Source organism: Protopterus annectens, chromosome 2.part0, assembly GCF_019279795.1.
Source record: "Protopterus annectens isolate FY-2018-M chromosome 2.part0, PAN1.0, whole genome shotgun sequence".
Lineage (NCBI taxonomy): Eukaryota > Metazoa > Chordata > Ceratodontiformes > Protopteridae > Protopterus > Protopterus annectens.
The window spans coordinates 1,755,110,854-1,755,133,717 of NC_056728.1; the positions used below are offsets into that span (position 1 = coordinate 1,755,110,854).

Below are 22,864 nucleotides of genomic sequence, written 5' to 3' on the forward strand. Positions count from 1 at the left end.
GATCACGAGGATTCCATTCCCTCTGCTTTCCCTCCAGAAGATTTTTCTTTTGGTGAAACCTTGCACACTCTTAGGGAGCATTTCTTCTGGGAAAGCCAGGATTACTCTGACTTCAAAAAGAGGCTTAGGGAGCTCTTACTCCTTCCTCAACACAGGCCTTTATCTATCCCTTCTGTTCTGGACGTTGTAGATAATGCTTTTTTGGTATCTAGCCTTTCCCCGGACACTTTACCTCCAGCTCCCAGAAAACCTGACTGGTATTAGAGCACTCTCACAAGTTCCTCTTCAAGAATCCTACTTCTGATCCAGAGACCAGTTCCCAAGGACCAAAAGGCATTAAGGCTACTGCTGCCAAAAATCCAACTCTTCCTGATAGAGATTCTAGAGCCTTATACAGATGGGTTAAGAAAGTATACACTTCTGCCACTTTGGCGATTAGGGCTTTAAATTGCCAGTTTCATAATTACTAGCAGCATATTATGGAACTATTTCAACAGAAAATGATGTTGATTCCTGACTGTGCTGAACACAAAGAATTACAGGATTTAATGCATTCTGCAGAACAAGTTGGTAAACATGCTTTGCAATATGGTTTTGATTCTTCAGAAGCATCTTGGAGTGCTGCTGTCACTGGGTCTGTACTTAGAAGGCATGCTTGGCTTGAGCAAAACCTTGCCAGATCATGTTAAAGCTAAATTACTGGATGCTCCCTTTAACCAAGACCACCTGTTTGGCAACAAAGCAGAAGTCCTCAAAAGGATGAAGGAAAAAGCTAAATCTATGCAAACTGTTAAAGATTTCCTACAAGTACAGCCTCCCAGATTTAGTAGACATTAGCCTTCAAAGAATTGGTCCTTTCCATTCTCTTCCAGGCCCTCTCAGTCCAAACCCAGGAGCAGCAGACCACCTAGGTAACAGTCTCAGACTGCGCACAGGTCTAAGCAGTGGGGGACTCCCACTCCCAAAGCAGGGAGCAGTAAACCACCCCCCCTATGGAAAAATGGCACAATGACTTAACCTTAATCCTCCCAAGTCCTGCTCAACTGCGTGCTCCATTAGGAGGAAATCTCACCTTACATGCAAAAAACTGGGAACTCGTTACCCAGGACAAATGGGTTTTAAATAGTTTCCCCAGGATACAGATTCCACTTCCACACCCTACCAACCCCAAACGGTTGGCCAGACATACCCCCAAATCAGTGGGCGGAGGCCCAACAGCAGGTTCTCTCTCTTCTAAGTATCAGGGCTATTCAACCTGTCCCAGCAGAACAAAGGGGACAAGGTTTTTATTCAAGACTTTTCGTGGTACCCAGAAAAGACCGCTCCTGGCGTCCCATCTTGGACCTCTCTATTCTAAACACCTTTCTGGTAATCCCAAAATTCAAAATGATGACACTTAAACAGCTTTCTTCCTATGCTAGGCAGAGATGCCTGGTTGGCAACCTTAGACTTTAAAGGAAGCTTACCTGCACATTCCAATCGGGGAATCTTGCAGGAAATACCTACGCTTCAGAGCAGGCTCCATGCAGATGTTCATCGTGCATACAGCTGCAGTAATCACAGATGGGTTCTCTGCCGTCAGGCGGGTCCTTGGTCGGCCGAATTCCAAAGTCAAAGTCCGGCGTCGGTTGCTGTCGCCTTCTTTCCTGACGTCAGTGAGGCAGGAGTATATAAGACACAGCAGACGCCATTTTCTTCAGTCTTTTTTGCCGCGCGGTGCCCGAAGCAGAAGCAGTTTGCAAGTGCCGGTCGACCAGCTCCTGAATTTACGAAAAATTGGAAACCGAAGTCTTCATTAAAGCTAAGTACCCCGTTGGGGAAACTTTTCTTGCCTCAGACCGATGTCAGAAAAAGTTAACAATTGTATTTCTTGTGGGAAGCAAATACCGCATAAGGATTTCCATTCCCTCTGCATATCTTGTTTAGGCCCAGACCACGACGTCTCAGGCTGTCGCTTTTGCGCTACTTTCAATAAACGCACTATTAAGCGTCGGGCAGAGTTCGCCCAACACTTTTTTGGTAAAGCCTTTGATTATAAAATGTCGTCAGAGACTCCGACTACCGTTTTTTCAAAAAACGCAAGGACAAGGACCGACACACGAGGTCCGTGGTCCCCACCGACACCACGCCAAAACTGGCTACACGTGGTCCGGTTCTCAGCGAGACGCCTATGCAGTCCCTGACTACCGACGACACTTCTTTGGTGGGGTCTTCTGTAACCGAGACCGCAGGTACCTCGGCCCATACCCAGACTACAATCACCGAAGTCACTGTGAGCGTTGAGCTTCCTAATGTGGACAGGTCCACTTAGACCCCTCATCTTCCTTTTCCATTAAGGCCTTTAAGTCCAAATCAGCCAGGCATCCCAAGAGGCCTGTTGCACAGGGCCCATCCCCAGGCCCCATGCCTAAAAAGCAGATGCTTAAAATGGATGAGGATTTAATTACTCTTATCAGGGGTTCCCAACCCCCTCCAGACAAGAGACCCAGAGTGGAGGAAGATTCTCCCTCTTCCGATCAGGGGTCCTTTTTTTTCATAACGTTCTGATGTAGAGGAACACTCTTACTCCCTATTTGAAGATTCTGATGCAGAGCAGTCCATTCCTTCTGCATCTCCTCCTGAGGATTTTTCTTTTGGGGAAACCTTGCACACCTTGAGGGAACATTTCCATTGGGAAGGCCAAGACTTTTCTGATTCCAAGAAAAGACTTAGGGAATTTCTTTTGTTACCTCAACACAGACCTCTGGCGATACCTCCTGTCTTGGACGTACTAGATGATGATTATTCGGAGGCTTGCCTTAATCCGGATTCCCTGCCTCCTGCCCCAGTCAAGCCTAACTCTCACCAATTTCTTTACAAAAGCCATAATGCTGACCCTGAAACCATTTCTCAAGGCCCCAAGGGAATGAAGGCCTCTACTGCCAAGAATCCACTACCTTCCGAAAGAGAGTCAAGATCCTTAGAAAGGTGGGGAAAAAAGGTATATACCTCGGCCACCCTAGCCATGAGGGCCTTAAATTGTCAGTTTCATATGCTTAAATATCAGCAGTTTCTGTTATCACAATTAAGAAATAAAATGTCTCAACCTGAGCCAGATTTGAAGGAGTTGCAGGATATGATGCATAGTGCAGAACAAGTGGGTAAACACACCTTACAATGTGGCTATGATGCCCTAGAGGCCTCAAGTAGAGCTGCTGTTACAGGATCAGTCATTCGTAGACATGCATGGCTTAAGGAACAAATCTTGCCTGATCTCGTGAAAGCTAAATTACTAGATGCTCCTTTACAAAAGGATGTGCTATTTGGTACTAATGCTGAGGAGATACTACGGAAAATGGAAGAAAAAGCCAAATCTATGCAAACTGTCAAAGCTTTTCTACAGGTCCAGCTGGCATAATTTACAAGAAATTGGCATATTTTCACAACAGACAAATGGATCCTGGACCTTATAAACAGAGGCTACAGATTTCATTTTCACACTCTCCCAAAAATGAGAGGCATGCCAAACCTGCCACACAATCATAGGGCAGAGGCACAACTACAAATTTCAAAGCTCATAGACATGAAAGCTATTCAAGAGGTACCTACTCATGAACAAGGTCAAGGTTTTTATTCCAGGCTATTTCTGGTACCAAGGAAAGGAACCGACTGGAGACCCATTTTGGACTTATCCATCCTAAGCACATTCTTACTCGTACCAAAATTCAAGATGCTCACATTACAGCAGCTTCTTCCCATGCTGGGCAAGGAGTTTTGGCTGGTAACATTGGACCTCAAGGAGGCATACCTGCATGTCCCAATCGGACAAAGCTGCAGAAGATACCTCAGATTTCTTGCAGGTTCAATCCACTATCAATTCTCTGCATTGCCCTTTGGCTTATCTACTGCGCCCAGAGTATTCACGAAATGCCTGGCATCAGTAATTGCCTACTGCAGACTTCAAGGGATACAAATTTACCCTTATTTGGACGACTGCCTGATCCAAGCGGACAGCAAGCACATACTTCTGGAACATCTGGCTTATGCAACACGGTTATTGAATTCTCTGGGATACACGATCAACAAAGAGAAATCCAGGCTAACACCATCTCAGAAAATAACTTTCCTGGGTGCCAACTTGGCCACACACACCCAGATGGCCTATCTTACGCCAGAAAAACAGGGGCCAACTAACTCAGTACTTCAAAACACTAGCAAATTGTACCAGGCTTACTGCAAGGAAAATCCTGCAGGCTCTGGGCTTCATGGCATCTTGCATTCTTTTAATATGTGCAAAGTTGCATATGAGGAAACTTCAGTGGTACCTAAAAAACCTATGGTCTCAACACAGCCACAGTTTGGAAACAATAATACCAATAATTCCATGTTTGCAAAAGGAATTTCTATGGTGGGCCCAAGCATGTCAAACAAACACAGGTCTCCCATTCTGCAAGCCTCAAGCAAATCAAGTCATCAGAACAGACGCCTCAGATTACGCCTGGGGGGCGCACATGACAGACAGGTGCATTCAGGGCATATGGTCCCAAAAGGAAAAGTACCTTCACATAAATCAAAAAGAAATGCTAGCAGTGATAAATGCAATTACAGCTTACAAGGACCTCCTGCATTCAGGGCAATTATTGATAAGAACAGACAACACCACAGTAATGTGGTACATAAAGGAGGAACACATTCATACCCCCTGTGCAGACTAGCCATGACACTTTTGAACTTGTCTCTGGAATGGCAAATCGAACTTCAAGCACAGTACTTGCCAGGCTTGGAAAACACGCTGGCAGACAATCTAAGCAGAAATATGACAGATCCACACGAATGGAAGTTGCATCCTCAAGTGTTTACAAAGATAATCCAAGCGTGGGGGAGGCCAGACATAGATCTCTTCGCCTCCCACAGGAATCATCAATTGGAAAAGTTTTGTTCAAGGACCTTTCATCCAAAGGCCTGGAGAGTGGACGCCCTTTCATTCAGTTGGACAGCATGGACAGTTTACGCTTTCCAACCTCTGCCTCTTCTGCCCAAGGTGCTCTTGAAAGCAAGAGCAGACAGACCGAAGATGATACTGATTGCTCCAGATTGGCCAAGACAACACTGGTACCCACTTTGACCTCTAGGGTAGAGCCTGCTGTGGTTCCACGGTACTCAGTATTTTTCCGTGAGCCACCCAAGAATAAGGTGCTAGGGAAGCTGTCTTGTGTGTAAAAATGAAGGTGAGATAGGACTACAGAACATAAAGGAAGTTATGTACTCACCATAACTTTCCATGTTTGTAGTCCATTTCGCCCTTCATTCTTACGAACCCGTCCTCCTACCCCCATCCTGGAAGGATCTGGAGACAAACATTTTTCCATAACAGGTGGAGACCTTTCATTATTGTTCTGTCTTTCTGTAGTTTAGCAGCAAACAAGATCTGGGGATTATCCTGGTGCACCATGGGATACCTACCTAGCCACGAGCCAACTAGAAGACTGAGCTTTGTAATAGGCCAAGTCGGAGAAGAGGATCGGCTCCTAACCCATGTGTAAGAATGAAGGGTGAGATGGACTACAAACATGGAACGTTATAGTGAGTACATAACCTTCTTTTTCCTATCATCCAATGCCTAAGGGCAGAGTTCCTTTGGTGGACAGAGGCCTGCAACCACAACAAGGGACTTCCTTTCACTCTACCTCCTGCCGCCCAAACCCTAACAGATGTACGCATCAGTCTAATCATGGGGGGCTCACATGGCAGGGCGGTGCATTCAGGGCAAGTGGAACCCAATACAGATACACCTGCATATCAATCAAAAAGAGATGCTAGCTGTACAGAATGCTCTGACAGCATTCAAACACCTTATTCTTCCAGGAAAACTATTGGTAAAGACAGAGACAACACACTTATGTGGTACATAAACAAGCAGGGGGGAACCCATTCTTACCCACTCTGCAGACTAGCCATGGCTCTGTGGAACACAGCCTTGAGCAACCAAGTGAACCTACAAGCTCAATTCCTGCCAGGCAAACTAAATTCACTGGCAGACGACTTAAGCAGAAATCCCATGGACCCACATAAAGGGAAACTGGAACCCAAAATATTCAAGCTCTTGAACAATTGCGGGACTTCAGAGGTAGACCTGTTTGCTTCCCCTCAGAACCACCGATTGAAAAAGTACTGCACCAGAACTCCCCACTGTAAAACTTGGAAAGTGGATGCTCTGTCCTTTACCTGGGAAGGCCTTTCAGTTTATGCTTTCCCTCCTCTGCCTCTCCTCTCGAAGGTCCTGCTAAAGATCAAACAGGATAAGCAAAGGACAATTCTGATTGCACCGGACTGGCCACGCCAGCACTGGTACCCCCTTTTGCGCAGTCTGACAGTGCTACAACAATGGCACCTGCCTCAGGCTCCTTCTCTGCTGTCCCAGCAGGCGGGCCAGATTCTGCACCCTCAGCTTCAAGCCCTGAACCTTGCAGTCTGACTAATCCCCTGAAGCTCACCTCTAGCAATCCTCAGTAATCAGGTGCTGGATGTCATTCTTGAGGCAAGGAGGCTTAGTACTAGAAAATCCTGTTCAGAAAAGTGGAAAAGATACTATTCCTGGAGCCAGTGTCAAGTGATAGGCACAATGGTGCCCAGCTTACCTCAGATTCTAGATTATTTAACATAAATGCAAGGGCCTATCTTTCTCGTCAATTAAGATTCATGCCTCAGCCATATCAGTACATTATAATACTGAGCCCACCCCTCTTCTCTCATCCACTGCTAAAACAATTCCTTAAGAGTGGCCAAAAATGTAAGACTTCCCAGGAGCGCTCCCACTCAGGCTTGAGACCTAAACCTTGTGTTGGAGAACTTACCCCCCCCCCCCTTTGAACCAGTTGCTACCGCAGAGTTGAAATTTCTTTCTTGGAAAACAACTTTACTTCTAGCCATCACTTCTGCAAGAAGAGCGTCTGAACTGCAGGCCCTTATGGCAGTGGAACCCTTCATTATCTTCCATGCGGGCAGGGTTTCCCTCAGGACTAATCCATCATTTATGCCCAAGGTGGTATCTAGTGTAGCACTGAATCAGTCCATTCATTTGCCTACTTTTTTCCCTAATCCTCAGAATAAAGGGGAAAGGATATCACATTGCCTGGATGTGCACAGACAGCTTAGATTCTATCTGGACAGGACTAAGCCCATCAAAAAATCTGACCAGCTGCTAGTCAGCTTTGTTGCAGAGGGGAAGGCCATTTCAAAGCAAACCTTTTCCAAATGGATAGCACATTGCATCTATGTCTGCTACAAGCACCATGGAAAACCTACCCCACAGGGAATAAGAAAGCATTCCTCCAGGGCTGCATCTACCTCTACTGCTTTTCTCAAAGGAGTCCCTACCAGGGACATCCTGGAAGCTACAACCTGGTGCATACTGTAATACTTTCACCAAGCATTACCACTTGCCTATCTCTTCTAAATCCAGAGCTGGATTTGCCACAACAGTCTTACACGGCCTCATTGCTAGCCCTAATGCTCCTTAACTGCCTCCACCCTTCCTTAGCCTTGGAAATCAACCCAAATGTGATGACAGCAACAGTGAAACACGAACATAGTACAGTTGTGTACACTTACCATAAATGTAGATGTTTGAGTGTATTCACTGTTGCACTCCTGCTTACCCTCCCTGCTGCCCCCTGACTTCTCTTTGCTTTCTTTTTTGTTTGGCTTACTTTATATCGTGTATTTGCTTTTTGCTGGAGGTGTTCCCTACCATGTAATTGCTTCCTATTGTGAGGGCACTTGACAATCTGGGGCAAGAAAACCTGATGTAATGGCGTCTGCTGCATGTTTTTTACCCTTGACTACCTGACGTCATGGAAGAAGTGACAGAATCCGATGCAGAAATCCCAAGACTCTGGTATTCAGGCCGGCTGAGGGCTACCTGCAGGCAGTTAACCCAAATGTGATGATTGCAACAGTGAATACACTTGAACATCTACATTTATGGCAAGTGTACACAACTGTACTTTCTCCGGTCCTCGGTGAGGCACTTTCACAGCCCCTGATTTATTTATTTATTTCCAGTTTGATAACCGGGGAGGTCCACTGGGTTCAAAGGGCCCATTTTCAGTGGAGGCCTGGGGAGAAAAGCTCCACATTAAAAACAATTTCACAGATAAAACAATTAAAACAAGCAAGCAATGAAAATTATACATAATTAAACCGGTAAAAAGCTCCACATTAAAAACAATTGCACAGATAAACAATTAAACAAGCAAGCAATGAATTTATACAACAACAAATAAACAAGAAAGCAAGGAATAACACATTGGTACAAATTGCTTAGAAAAGACAGGTATAGGGAAAGAAGAGCTAGAGGAGGATTCCCTTTCAATTCAAGGTCAAAGGGTTGAATAGTAGGAAGAGCTATTTGCAGAGAGAGGAGAGGGAACAAATATACAGCATTTATAAAGAGTGTATATAGAAGGGAATTTGTTATTGGAAAGAAGCTGAGGGTGGGGAGGAGTGAATCCTCATAAGCAGATGCCTGCTTCTGTGGATTTGCAGGCCACTACCGAGACCCTTTCAGAGTCCGGTATGCCGCAAAACTCTTCATCGACTAAGGATACTACAGTTGTCTCTACCTTGGATGGGTCCGGAGCCTCTGAGCAGGCACTGGCTTCCGAGGAAGTACTTTGCGCTACCGATTCTAGACACAAAGTGAGTTTCTAAGGCCCAGGGTGTGAACCACACCCAAGAAACCTTCGACCCAATCTCGGGCACAGGGGAAACCAATTCACCCCTTCCAAAAGAGAGATTTATCCCCAGTAGTCTTACCTGAACAGGAGTCCGATGACTCCGATGCCTCTTAATATGAAGACATGCAACCCCTCTCTGCTTATGAGGATTCTGATGCAGAGGAATCCATTCCTTCAGCCTCTCCACCTGATGATTTTTCCTTTGGGGGAAACCCTTCATACTTTGAGAGTATTTCCAATGGGAAAGTCAGGACTACCCTCAGTCTAAAAAGAGGCTTGGGGAATTTTTAGATCTTCCACAGCAGAGACCCCTGGCCATTCCTCTTGTCCTGGATGTTGTGGATGATGTTTTCATGGAATCTAGTTTAACTCCTGACACACTCCCTCCTGCTCCCAGGAAACCTGACAGGTATCACGGAGTCTTTGACTCTCTCAAATTTCTTTTCAAAAATACTACTGCTGACCCTTACCTAAAGGAATTAAAGCAACTTCTGCTAAGAATCCCACCCCCTTGGATAGGGATTCCCGAGTATTAGACCGATGGGGTAAAATAGTATACACCTCTGCAACTCTTGCTATTAGAGCACTAAATTGTCAGTTCCATATGCTAAAATTCCAGCAGTATACAATGGAATTCCTCAAACAAAATATATCGACTTTCCCTGCTTGTGCAGAAAATAGAGTTGCAAGACTTAATGCATTCTGCAGGTCAAGTAACTAAGCACACACCTTACACTGTGGTTTTGATGCCCTAGAAACATCTTGCAGGGCAGCAGACACCAGTTCTGTCCTTAGAAGGCATCCTTGGCTTAAGGAACAGCCCTTGCCAGACCATGTCAAATCTAAACTATTTGATGCACCCTCGCACAAAGAACTTATTTGGCACCAAGGCAGAGGTCTTAAAAAAGATGGAAGAAAAAGCTAAATCTATTGCAGACAGTTAAGGATTTCTTGCAGGTCCAGCCACCCAGGTTCAGTAGGCATTGCCCCTCCAAACACTGGTCCTTTCCTGCCCCCTCCAGGTCAGTTCAGCCCAGACCCTTGGGAAGCAGACCCCCCCCCCCAGACAACAGCCACAGGGAATGCAGAGATCAAAACAATGGAGTACCTCCACTTCTAAAGCAGGGAGTGCAAAGCCCACCCCTCATGGTAAGAACTCACAATGACTCTCCACTTCCACCCCCTCCCTCTGCCCACCTGCACTTGCCTCTGGAAGAAAAACTCTCCTTCCACGCAAGCACCTGGGCCACCATTACCAACGACCACTGGGTCCTCAACATTGTGTCCCAGGGATACACATTCTTTCCACACACTACCAACCCCAAAAGGGTTCCCAGATCTACCTCCAAACCAGTGGGCAGAGGCCAAAAAGCAAGTCCTTTCCCTGATCTCCATGAGGGCAATAGAACACGTTCCTGCCGAACAGATAAGCCAAGGCTTCTACTCCAGGCGCTTCCTGGTACCCAGAAAAGAGGGCGCCTGGTTGCCCTCTCCTTGATTTATCTATTCTAAACACTTTCCTGGTGATACAAAAATTCAAAATGCTCACCCTTCAGCAACTACTACCTATGCTCTCCAAGGATGCCTGGCTAGCCACCCTAGACCTAAAAGAGGCCTACCTACACATCCCAATCAGGGAATCATGCAGGAAATATCTACATTTCAGTGCATGATCACTGTTCTCTGTGCTTCCTTTGGCTTTTCTACTGCTCCCAGAGTTTTCACAAAATGCCTGGCTCCCGCCATTGCTTTTTGCAGGCAAAGAAATATTCAAATGTACCCATAGTTAGACTGCCTAATTCAGGCAGACAGGAAAAGCTGCTCAAGCATCTGACCTTTGTAAAGGATCTACTGAACTCCCTAGGGTACACTGTCAATGAAAAGAAATCCAAACTAGTACCCACCCAAAAAATTATATTCCTGGGAGCAAGCCTGGACACAGCATCCTAGATGGCATTCCTTACACCAGAAAAGCAAACTTACCTGACAGCCTATTTCTCTTAACTACCCACCCAGACCCCAGTTATCAGCAAGGAAAATCCTGCAAGCCCTGGGGTTCATGGCATCTTGCATTTTACTCATTCCATATGCCAGACTGCATATGAGGAAACTTCAGTGGTACCTAAAAAGCTTTTGAAGTCAACACTCTCAAGACCAGGAAACTCTTATACCAATGATACCTTGTCCAAGGAAAGCTTTCCTTTGGTGGGCAGCAGCATGCTACCACAACAAGGGACTACACTTTTCGCCACCCCACGCCGCCCAGACCCTCACCACAGACGCATCAGACTATGCCTGGGGTGCACACCTGAATGTCAGGTGCATACAGGGCCAATGGAGCCCACATCAAATACATCTGCACATCAACCAAAAAGAGATGTTAGCTGTCCAGCACGCATTCACAGCTTTTTGACCCCTTCTCTCACCAGTGGCTCAACTGATCAAAACAGACAACACTACAGTGAATGTGGGTATGTCAACAAGCAGGGAAGGATTCACTCCTACCCTCTATGCAGGCTTGCCATGACCATTTGGCACACAGCCTCAGCCATGCAACTACACCTGTTAGCACAATTCCTGCCAGGCTCTCTAAACTACATGGCAGCTAAACCAAAGAACCTTCACCCTTATTACTCAGAAATGGGGCACTCTGAAGGTAGACCTCTTTGCTTCCCACTCCAACCATCAGCTTCGCAAGTTCTGCACCAGGGAGCCTCACTGCAGGACCCGGAAAGTGGATGCTCTATCTTTCCAGTGGGTCAACCTCTCGGTCTGTGCATTTCCCCCACTACCTCTCATTACCAGGGTACTGCTCAAAACAAAGGAGGAAAAACCAAGAACAATCCTGATTGCCACAGACTGGCCATGCTAGCACTGTTACCCACTGCTGAGTTGCGTGTTCCCTCTGCCACCATGGCATCTCTCCCAACACTCTGATCCAGAGTGAAGGAGAATTCATGCATACCCAATTGCAGACCCTCAATTTGGCAGCCTGGTTTATTCCCTGACCATGGTACAAGCTGCCAATCTCAGTAAACAGCTTCTACATGTTATATACGAGACCAGACACCCTGGCACTAGAAAATCTTATGCTGACAAATGGAAAAGGTTCTGCACCTGGATCTAGGCTAAGGGGGCTGATACAGCACAGCTCCCCCCCCCCCACCTCTCATCCTGGATTACCTAGCTGACCTACTACACAGTGGTCTACCCTTTTCTCTATTAAAATTCATGTCTCTGCTCTCTCTGCTCATTTCAGCACTGAACAACCTCTTTTCTCACACCCTGTTATCAAACTGTTCCTCAGAGGGGCTAGCAACTTGAGGCCACCCAGAATAGCACCTACTCTAGCTTGGGACCTAAACTTTGTTAGAGAAACTCACCCCGCCCCCTTTGAACCAGTAGCACTCACCCTGCCCCCCTTTGAACCAGTAGCTTCAGTAGAATTAAACTCTCTCTCTCTCTCATGGAAGACAGTCTTGCGTCTGGCCATCACTTCAAAAAGTGTCTGAGCTGCAAGCACTAATGGCTGTAGAGTCCATCATTTTCCATGCTGACAGGGTCTCCCTCAGGACTAACCCATCCCTCATGCCAAAAGTGGTGTCCACTGTGGCTCTCAACCAATCCATTCATTTTCCCACCTGTTTTACTAATTCCCAGAATAAGGGAGAAAGGATTCTTCACTCTCGAGATGTGCACAAACAACTCATTTTGTCTAGACAGGACTAAATCATTCAGAAAGACTGATCATTTGTTAGCTTTGCTGCAGGAGCAGAGGGAAGAGCCATATCCAAACAAATCATTTCCAAATGAATAGCACACTGCATCCATTTCTGCTGCAAACAACACGGGAAACTTCCCCCAGAACTCTACCAGAGCAACCTCTGCAGCTTTCCTCAGATGAGTCCCCACCAAGGGACATCCTGGAGGCTGCAACATGGACATCTCTTCATACCTTCTCCAAGTATTACCACCTACCTATCTTCAAATCCAGGGCAGAATTTGCCACTGCAGTCTTGCAGGGCATCCTGGCCAGCCCCCCGTCATCTTGACTGCCTCCACTATTTTCCTCAGCTTTAGGAATCAACCCAAATGTGATGACTGCAACAGTGAAACACGAATATTAGTACAGTTGTGTACACTTACATAAATGTAGATGTTAGAGTGTATTCACTGTTGCAGTCTTAGTTTCCCTCCCTCCATCCCCCTTTCTCTCTCTTATTACAAGGAACTTTTTGGTATTTACCTTCTACTGGTGGGGTTCTTCCGCCATATCCTGGCTCCCACTTGGGGGCTCCTGACAGGGCAAGAAAAACTGATGTAATGGCATTGGCTGCCTATTTTTATACCCCTGACATCAGTCCTGGAGTGACAGCATCCGATGCAGAAAAACTAAGTCTCTGGTATTTAGGCCGACTGAGGGCTACCTGCAGGCAGATAAACCATGTGTGATGACTGCAACAGTGAATACACTCGAACGTACATTTATGGTAAGTGTACACAAGTGTACTTTTTACACCTCTGCTACCCTTGGTTTTAGGGTAATTAGCTACCAAACTCTCGTGACAAAGTACTTGATCTCTGTCCTGCACTCCTTAAACAAAGTTATGCTTGATCCTCTTACAGCAGAGTCAAAGCAACAAATGTAGAGCCTACTGTCCCAGGCAACTTAAGTAGACGCAGCATTAAGTGCAGTTACAGTACTGTGGATGTGTCTTCTAGGACAGCTGTGACTGCGTCGGTTAGTCACAAATATGCATGGCTTCACAGTCAAGCCTATCCCTTAGGATTTCAAATCAAAACTTCTCGAGACTCCCTTGTACAAAGACTTACTGTTTGATCATTAGGCTGCCAGTCTGTGCCAATCTCTCCACGACCAAGGTAAGACTATGAAAGACTGCAGACAGATTCTACTTCCTTCAGTTCCCAGATACAGTAGGAAGTACCCATCTAAATCTACCTCCTTCATTAGAAGGGATCCTAGGACACCTCACAAACAAAGAAAACCCCCTAGGAAAAGGTAATCTGACAAAAACCCCACAGGGAACCTTCAACGGGTAGGCCTCCCTTTGGTCACATAAATCTGTGACTACCTTTGCAGGTGTTTATTTGGAGGGGTATGTTAGTTTGGGCATTACTGTCTGCCTCTGTCTGCCAGGGACATCTGGGCCAGACCCAAGTGAATTTCTGATTTTCCATTCACTGGTTAAGGTTATGCATAAATAGGGTTAAGAATGAGCTCTGGTCCATGTGAGTAGGGAGCATGTTCCAGAGCATGGGGATCCTCTTGAGACGCATCTGTCTCGCCAGTATGTCTTATTAATGTCACAAGTAAATTTAAATCTTTGGATCTAGTGGTTTTGATGCTGTTCATTTTCCGGAGCTGGATCCAAGGAGGCTTTGTATGCCAAGCATAAATTGTGTGTCAGTAACTTTTCGAGACGTGTGTAGATTGCCTTAAACCCCTATCTGTGTTGGGCAATGTGTTTATACCCTGGATTTTCTTGATAACCTTTGTGGGGGTTTCAGTGGTTGCATATGTCTGGTCAGGTACATGCCAAAGAGGGCATTATACTCAATGATGGGTCTGATAAGGGCCAAATAAAGTAGCACTAAGGACGTCCTAGGGTCTGGATGCTGTGCTCTTAGTTATAAGTTGGGTGACATAGAATGATTTTCTTCTTACTTTGGCCACATGTTGGGCAGAGGTGATTGTCTACATATGTTCACAGATCCTTGACTACTTGGTCAACTTAGTGTGTCTTAGCAATAAAGTTATTTGCCTGGGTGGCAGTCCCCCCCCCCCCCAAAAAAAAAAAAGGCAGTATAATGCATTTCTTGGCATTGCATTTTAGTTGACTGTGGCACCAGCCATTTTTTTTTCTGTTACTCTACTTTTTGTGTCATGGAAGGAATCTCTGATGGTTTCCAAATCACAATCATTTGTGAACTTGGCCTGCAAAAGACCCTCGACATTGGCCTTTGTCTCCGAGAAGTAGATGACAAATAGGAGCAGTCCCAGTAAGATCTGAGGTACCTTGCAGGTAACCCGATCCCTTAGTGGAGGTGGTATCACCAATCCTGGCTTCCTGGGTCATGTCTGTGAGCCAATTGGCAATCCAGCAAGTTATGTAGGGGTTTATGCCCAGTTCAGCGAGTCTTTCAACTCTACCTGAGGGGTTATTATATCAAATGCCTCATCCAGGTCCAGATAGGTGGTATGCACTGCTCATCCGTTGGCTTGTTGACATTCGTCCACCAAGTTTAGTAGGAATTATCTTCCCTTGACAAAACTAAACTGAGTTTGGTCCAGTGTCTGAATGTTGCCCATGTCTTTGTTGATCTTTTCGATGATGGTTCATTCCCTAACATTGTGTATTAGACTATAGGTTTGTAGAGGTTCTTCATGTTTCACTGTTGCAGTCATCACCTGTGATTTATCCCTGCTGTGGTAGCCTTTGGCTGGCCCGAATACTAGAGTCAATATTTTTTTGCGGCAGCCGCTTACGCCTGCAGTCTGACATCAGGTAGTCCAGTACTATAAAGCAAGGTAGCTGACGTCATTACATCAGCCTTTCTTGCCGTAGAGCCCGTAGGAGAAGCAGTTTGCACGAGTGCCAGTCGGTTGCTACCAGAAGTCAAATTTCAGCAGAAAACATCTAAAGCTTAAGTACCCCATTGGGAACCCTTTTTTCTTTCTCTAACAGATGTCCGAGAAAGTTAACAATTGTCTCGCCTGTATAAAGTAGATCCGACACAGAGACTTTCATTCTTACTTCACTTGTTTAGGCCCAGAGCACGACGTGCTTTGTTGCCGGTTCTGTCCCCTGTTTAATGCGAGAACCATTCGCCGTAGCGCTCTTTTTGTAGACAATTATTTTCATATTCCGTCTTCGGATTCCGATATGGCATCAGTCAGCCAACAATTCACCGACATTCTGAAAAAACGTAAAGATAGACAGGCCACACAAGGCTAAGCCTTCCGACGATGCTACCGCTAAGCAAGTCATCAGCTCTCCGGAATTCAGTGAGGTGCTTTCGCAGTCCCTGATGCCTGACTCGTTTTCTACACAGGCCTCTACTGAGACCCTTTCAGAGTCAGTTATGCCGCATAAATCCACTTAGTCTTCCGAGCCTTTGGCTGTCTCTGCCTTGGTTGGGTTCGGAGCCACAACACAGGCACCGGCTTCCAAGGAGGCTGTTTGCACTACCGATTCTAGACAAAAACAGACATCTCTTCCGACTACAGTTTCTCAGAGACCGATGTCAGGCCTCGAAGCCAGGCCACTCCTAGGAAATCTGCTTCTAGCCACCATCTTTCTACTGCTTCCCCACCCCAAGCTCAAATGCTTAAAATGGCAGAGGATGTAATCTCCCTTATCCGAGGTACTCAAGCCCCCACTCCAAAAAGGAAAAGGGTTCCTTCTCCAGAAATTGACAGACCAAGAGTCTGAGGAATCTGATTATTCTGCCTTTGAAGAGAAACAGCAGCCCTTAACTGTTTGAGGATTCAGATGCAGAGGAATTCATCCCCTCTGCCTCCCCTCAAGAGGACCTCTCCTTTGGGGAAATGCTTCACTCCCTCAGGGGACATTTTCTTTGGGAATCTCAGGACTACCCGCAGTCAAAGAAATGACTTGGAGAGTTTCTGGGCCTGCCTCAGCACAGACCCCTGGCCAATCCCACCTGATGTCCTTCATGGATGCATCTGCAGTCATAACAACTGGGTTGTCCTGTCGTCAGGCAGCCCTTCAGTCGGCCGGATTCCAAAGTCCGGGTCCGGCTTCGGCTGATGTCGCACTTCACCCGACGTCATCTCTGTTGGTCTTCGGGTATAAAGGCATCAGCCGACGCCATTTTCCTCTGTCTTTCTTGCCGCGTGGCGCCCGAAGCAGAAGCTGTTCGCAAGTGCCGGTCGGTCGGATCCAGAGATTACTTCTACCGAATACTACTTCGAAGACTTCTAAAGCTAAGTACCCCGTTGGGGACTCTTTCTTGCCTCAGCCGATGTCAGAAAAAGTTAATAATTGTTTAACCTGTGGGAAACAAATACCTCATAAAGATTTCCACTCTTATTGTCTGCCTTGTTTAGGCCCAGCCCACGACGTAGCAGCCTGTTCGGCCTGTGCTTCTTTCAACCGACGAACGCTTAGGCGTCGGTCGGAGTTTGCAGAACAGTTTTTCGGTTGTTTTTGCGTACATTATGCCGTCGGATCCTCCGACTACCCAATCCGCCAAAAAAAGCAAAGATAAAGACCGACACTCACGGTCCGCGGTTTCGGCCGAAACCATGGTTAAGCAAACCGCGAGTGTCTCTGTTTCGGCCGAAACCGAGAAAACTGATCAAAGTACAGCTGAATCTATCTCTACAACTGAGGCCCCTGCTACCACTCTTGAATCGGCCTCAGAAATTTTATCCACTACGGTGGTTGCCACTGACTTATCAGACACCATTCCCTTGGATGTCTCTACCCCAGCGCGTGGTGCTGCTAGGCCTCCAGCAGCCATGTCCATTAAGGCCTTCGCCAGGGCTAAAGCAGCCAAGACTACTAAAACAGTGCCTGTTAAACCCCTCACAACCAGGCCCTCTTCTAGTTCTCAAATGCTTACTTTGGCAGAAGATTTAATTTCATTAATTAGAGGATCTCAATCTCACCCAGACAGGGCCTTTCAGCCCCAGAGAAGAGACCTAGGGCAGAGCCCCTGAGCCAGTGTCCTCTGATGATTCTGCTGATGAATCAGACATAACTGACCAGCCAGAGGCTCCTTTCTCCAATTTTGAAGATTCTGATGCTGAAGAATCCATTCCAGCTGCTTCCCACCAGAAGAATTCTCCTTTGGAGAAACCTTACATGCCATGCAGAGCAGTTCCAATGGCAGCAACAGGATTTTTCAGACTCCAGAAAAAACTTAGGACCTTTCTGCACCTTCCACAGCACAGGCCCTTAGCTATACCTCCTGTTCTCTCTGTGGTGGATGATGCTTTCAATGATGTCTGCTCCGCTCCAGATTCTTTACCCCCAGCCCCTGCCAAACCAGACAGATTTTACAGGGTGCCAGATACTCATCACCACCTTTACAAGGCCCCACTTGCAGACCCGAAACTATATCCCAGGGTCCCAAGGCAGTAGCCACCATAGCTAAAACCCTATTCCTTCTGAAAGGGAAGCAAGGTCATTAGACAGATGGGGTAAAAAGGTCTACACTTCAGCTACTCTCTCAGCTAGAGCTTTAAACTGTCAGTTTCACATGATACAATACCAAGAGTTTATGCTTGATCAGTTAACTAAAAAGCTAACCACTGATGAATCTCTTGATAAGAAATATGTATTAGAAATGGTAAATAACATACAACAGGTTAGTAACCATTCCTTAAAATGTGGCTATGATGCACTGGAGGCTTCATTTAGATCAGCCATGACTGGCACAGTGATAAGAAGGCATGCATGGCTAAAGGAGCAAGCTTTACCGGATCATGTTAAAGCTAAGTTGCTAGATGCTCCTATGGATAAGACAAGTTTGTTTGGTACACCTGCCCAGCAGGTTATGAAGAAAATGGAAGAAAAGGCAAAATCTGTTCAAACGGTTAAAGATTTCTTGCAGGTTCAACCCCCAAGGTTTAGCAGGAACTGGCCTGCCAAAAATTGGTCCTTTCCTGACTCCACAAGATCTCAAAGGGGCAGGAATAGACGTTCCAGAGGCAGAAACCAATCCAGAGGAGGTGCCTACAGAGGACGACAGTGGCAAGGTAACAACAGAGGCACAGACACAACCACTGCCACATCAACACAACCACAGTGACTTAACCCTAAATCCGCCTACCAGGGAACAAATAGCAGCTCCTCTAGGCGGAAAGTTAACCTTATTTTCAAAGAACTGGCACTACATAACAAAAGACAAGTGGATTTTACAAACCATAGATCAAGGTTACCGGTTCCACTTCCACACTTTACCAGTCAAAAGAGGAATGCCAAATCTACCTCCAAATCAAAAAACAGAGGCTCTACAACAGATAATGGAGTTAGCAAACATGAGAGCTGTGGAAAGAGTGCCAACAGCAGAGCAAGGAAAGGGGTTCTACTCCAGACTATTCCTAGTTCCAAGAAAGGCAAAAAGTTGGAGACCAATTCTCTACCTGTCCACCTTAAATACATACATCATTGTCCCAAAATTCAAAATGCTGACCCTACAGCAACTTCTTCCCATGCTGGGCAAGGAGTGTTGGCTGGTAACTCTAGATCTCAAGGAGGCATACCTGCACGTCCCCATTCGACCAATCTGCAGAAGATACCTCAGATTTCTTGCAGGATCAGAGCACTATCAATTCTCAGCATTGCCCTTTGGCTTATCTACTGCGCCCAGAGTATTCACAAAATGCCTGGCATCAGTAATCGCCCATTGCAGACTACAGGAATTCAAATTTACCCATACCTGGACGACTGCCTGCTACAAGGGGACAACAAAAGCAAGCTGACAACAGATTTACAAAGGGTCATTTACTTGCTACAAGCACTGGGATACACAGTCAATTTACAAAAGTCAAGGCTGATACCATCCCAAACAAGGACATTCTTGGGCTGAATTGGACACAGTAAAACAAATGGCATTCCTAACTACAGAAAAACCAAAAGAACTCCCTCTTTACTTCTTGGCACTAACAAAACTGAACAAGTTAACAGCAAGAAAAGTACTGCAGGCCTTGGGCTTCATGGCATCATGCATAATCTTGGTCCCATTTGCCAGACTACATATGAGAAAACTACAGTGGTACCTAAAGAATTTATGGTCCCAACACGGACACAGCCTAGAAACAGAAATCCCACTAATTCCATGCTTAAAACAGGAGTTCCTATGGTGGGCTCAGGCATGCCAGTCAAACCCAGGCCTACCCTTTCGCAGATGTCAAGCAAGCCAGACCATCACAACAGACGCTTCAGACCTAGGATAGGGGGCCCACATGCTGGACAAATGCGTGCAAGGATTGTGGACACAGGATCAACTTCACCTGCACATCAACCTAAAAGAAATGCTGGCAGTAAAACTGGCAATCCAAAAGTTCAGACCATTTCTCAAAGAGGGCCAGTTGATGATAAGGACAGACAACACCACAGTCATGTGGTACATCAACAAACAGGGAGGCACTCATTCATACCCCTATGCAGAATGACTTTGGAGCTGTGGACCCTGGCACTCAGCTACAACATCCAGTTACAGGCAATATTTGTACCGGGAAAAGAAAATACTCTAGCAGACATATTAAGCAGAACCACATCGGATGCCCACGAATGGAAGCTGCACCCGGACATCTTCAAGACCATCTCAAAGAAATGGGGAATGCCTCAGATAGATCTATTCGCATCACCTCTCAATCACCAGCTCAAAAATTCTGCACAAGGACATTCCACCCACTAGCATGGAAAGTGGATTCGCTCTCCTTCAGCTGGAAAGGCCTAACAGCATATGCATTCCCACCTCTTCCCTTGATACACAAAGTACTACTAAAAATCAAGGAAGAACGTCCAAGGATAATCCTGATAGCTCCAAACTGGCCAAGACAACACTGGTACCCACTGCTGAGGAGCATGTCTCGAACAATATGTGGCCAATACCCCTGATGCCTTTGATGTTAACTCAGAACAACTACAGCATCATACATCCAAACCTAAAACGTTGCAACTGACTGCATGGAACATCACATAGCAGCAGCTAATCCAGAACTTTCCCAAAGAGTTAAAGACATTATTCTTGAAGCACGCAGACCTTCAACAAGAAGGAACTATGCTGGAAAATGGAAAAGGTTTGTCATTTGGAGTACTGAAAGAGGAAAAGATGTGTCAAACATAGATATGCCTAACATTCTGGAGTATCTGGCGAACTTCTTCATTCAGGCCTGTCCTACTCCTCCATCAAGATACATGCATCAGCTATTTCAGCAGAATACAGCTTTGATCCACCTGTTTTTTCAAGCACCTTTGCTCAGGCAGTTCCTCAGAGGAATCAAGAATGTAAAACCTCCAAGGAAACCACCATTACCAGCTTGGGACTTAAACTTTGTGCTAGAAAAGTTGACACTATCACCATTTGAACCAGCAGCAACAGCAGACCTACAACACCTGTCATGGAAAACTGCTTTCCTACTGGCAATTACTTCAGCAAGGAGGGTTTCAGAACTACAGGCCTTAATGGCAGTGCAACCCTTCCTAATCTTCCACCAAGATAGAGTGTCCATGAGGACTAATCCTACATTTATGCCTAAGGTGGTATCCAGAGTGTCTTTAAACCAGGCAATCCACCTACCTACCTTCTTTCCCAACCCACAAAAGAGGGGAAAGAATACTGCATACCTTGGATGTACATAGACAGCTACGCTACTACTTGGACAGAACAAAAAGTAGCAGAAAGACTGACCAACTTTTTGTAGCCTATGCAACAGGAAGGGAAGGAAAAGCTATTTCCAAACAGACAATCTCCAAATGGATAGGAAATTGCATACGATTCTGTTACTCCTTCCATGGAAAACCAATTCCACAGAACATAAGACCTCATTCTACAAGGGCAACAGCCACTACCACAGCCTTCTTACGAGGAGTGGCAACCAAAGACATTATTGAGGCGGCTACTTGGACCTCCGTGCATACATTTGCCAAGCATTATAATTTGCCTCTATATTCCAGATCCCGAGCAGGGTTTGCCACTGCTGTACTGCAAGGGATCCTAAACACACCATAATCTACTTTTATCCTCCTCCCTAGTTGGCTATGGTATTCTACCCAGTTGTTATGACTGCAGATGCATCCATGAAGGACATAGTACAGTTTTGTACCTACCATAAATGTAGATGTCCGAACTGGATAGCATCTGCAGTCAGGATTACCCTCCTCCTTCCCCTCTGTGGTACTCCTAGGGTGTTTACCCTCCTAATAGCTAGCTGGTGGGGGGAGTCTCTTATGGTGTATTTGTTTGTATATATGTACATACATGCTTATTTTTGTGTTTACCTCTATCTTTTTGGAAACATTGGCATCTCTCCAAATTTTAGCCTTCAAGAGGGCTACTGGCATCTGGGGCAAGAAACACTGAGGAAAATGGCGTCGGCTGATGCCTTTATACCCGAAGACCAACAGAGATGACGTCGGGTGAAGTGCGACATCAGCCGAAGCCGGACCCGGACTTTGGAATCTGGCCGACTGAAGGGCTGCCTGACGACAGGACAACCCAGTTATGACTGCAGATGCTATCCAGTTCGGACATCTACATTTATGGTAGGTACAAAACTGTACTTTCTAGATGTGGGTGATTTCCTTGAATCCATTTTAGCCCCTGATGCCCTGCCTCCTGCTCCAGCTAAACCTGACTGGTACTACAGAGTACTGGAGTCTCATGAATACCTGTACAAGGGACCCTGCTGCAGACCGTGAAGTCATTACACAGGGACCCCAAAGGAGCTAAGACTAGCTCTGCCAAGAATCCTCATTCTGACAGACTCCAGAGCTTTGCACAGATGGGTATGAAAGTGTACACCTCTGCAACCTTGGCTATCGGAGCACTCAGTTGTCAGTTCCATATGTTAAAATATCAACAACACACTTTGGAACAATTAAAACAGAAGATTGCTACCTCTCCTGACTGTGCCAATTCAAACGAGCTGGTAGAATTACTACACTCTGCTTGTCAAGTGGCCAAGCACTCATTACAATGTGGATATGATACCCTAGAAGCCTCTAGCAGGGCAGCAGTGACAGGATCTGTTATTAGAAGACATGCATGGCTGTAGGAACAACCTCTCCCTGATCATGTCAAGTTTAAACTTATTGATGTACCCCTGGATAAAGGAACACCTGTTTGGGGGAAAAAGCAGAAGAGGTGCTTAAAAAGATGGAAGACGAAGCAAAATCTCTGCAAAGAGTAAAAGATTTCTTTCAAGTTCAACCACCCAGATTCAGCAGGAACTTCTCCTCTAAGCACTGGGCCTTCCCTGCACCCAGCAGACAGGGCCAAAGTAAGCCTCGCAGGGACAGGGCATCCAGGCCCCCTATCCCAGTGCCAGCAAAGAAGCAAACAATGGACCACTTCCACCTCTAAGGGAGTTCAAAGCCAAGCTTTTATGCTAAGCACGCACGATGACTCTCCCTCCCCACTCTGCCCTC

The 22,864-nt window shown here is 46.1% G+C and overlaps 1 protein-coding gene across 1 annotated transcript in view; it reads left to right on the forward strand.

Moving 5' to 3' along the window:
* FOXJ3 (forkhead box J3) overlaps window positions 1-22,864 on the forward strand; it is a gene marked incomplete in the record, with an annotated part of 1,121,635 nt that overhangs the window by 340,329 nt on the left and 758,442 nt on the right.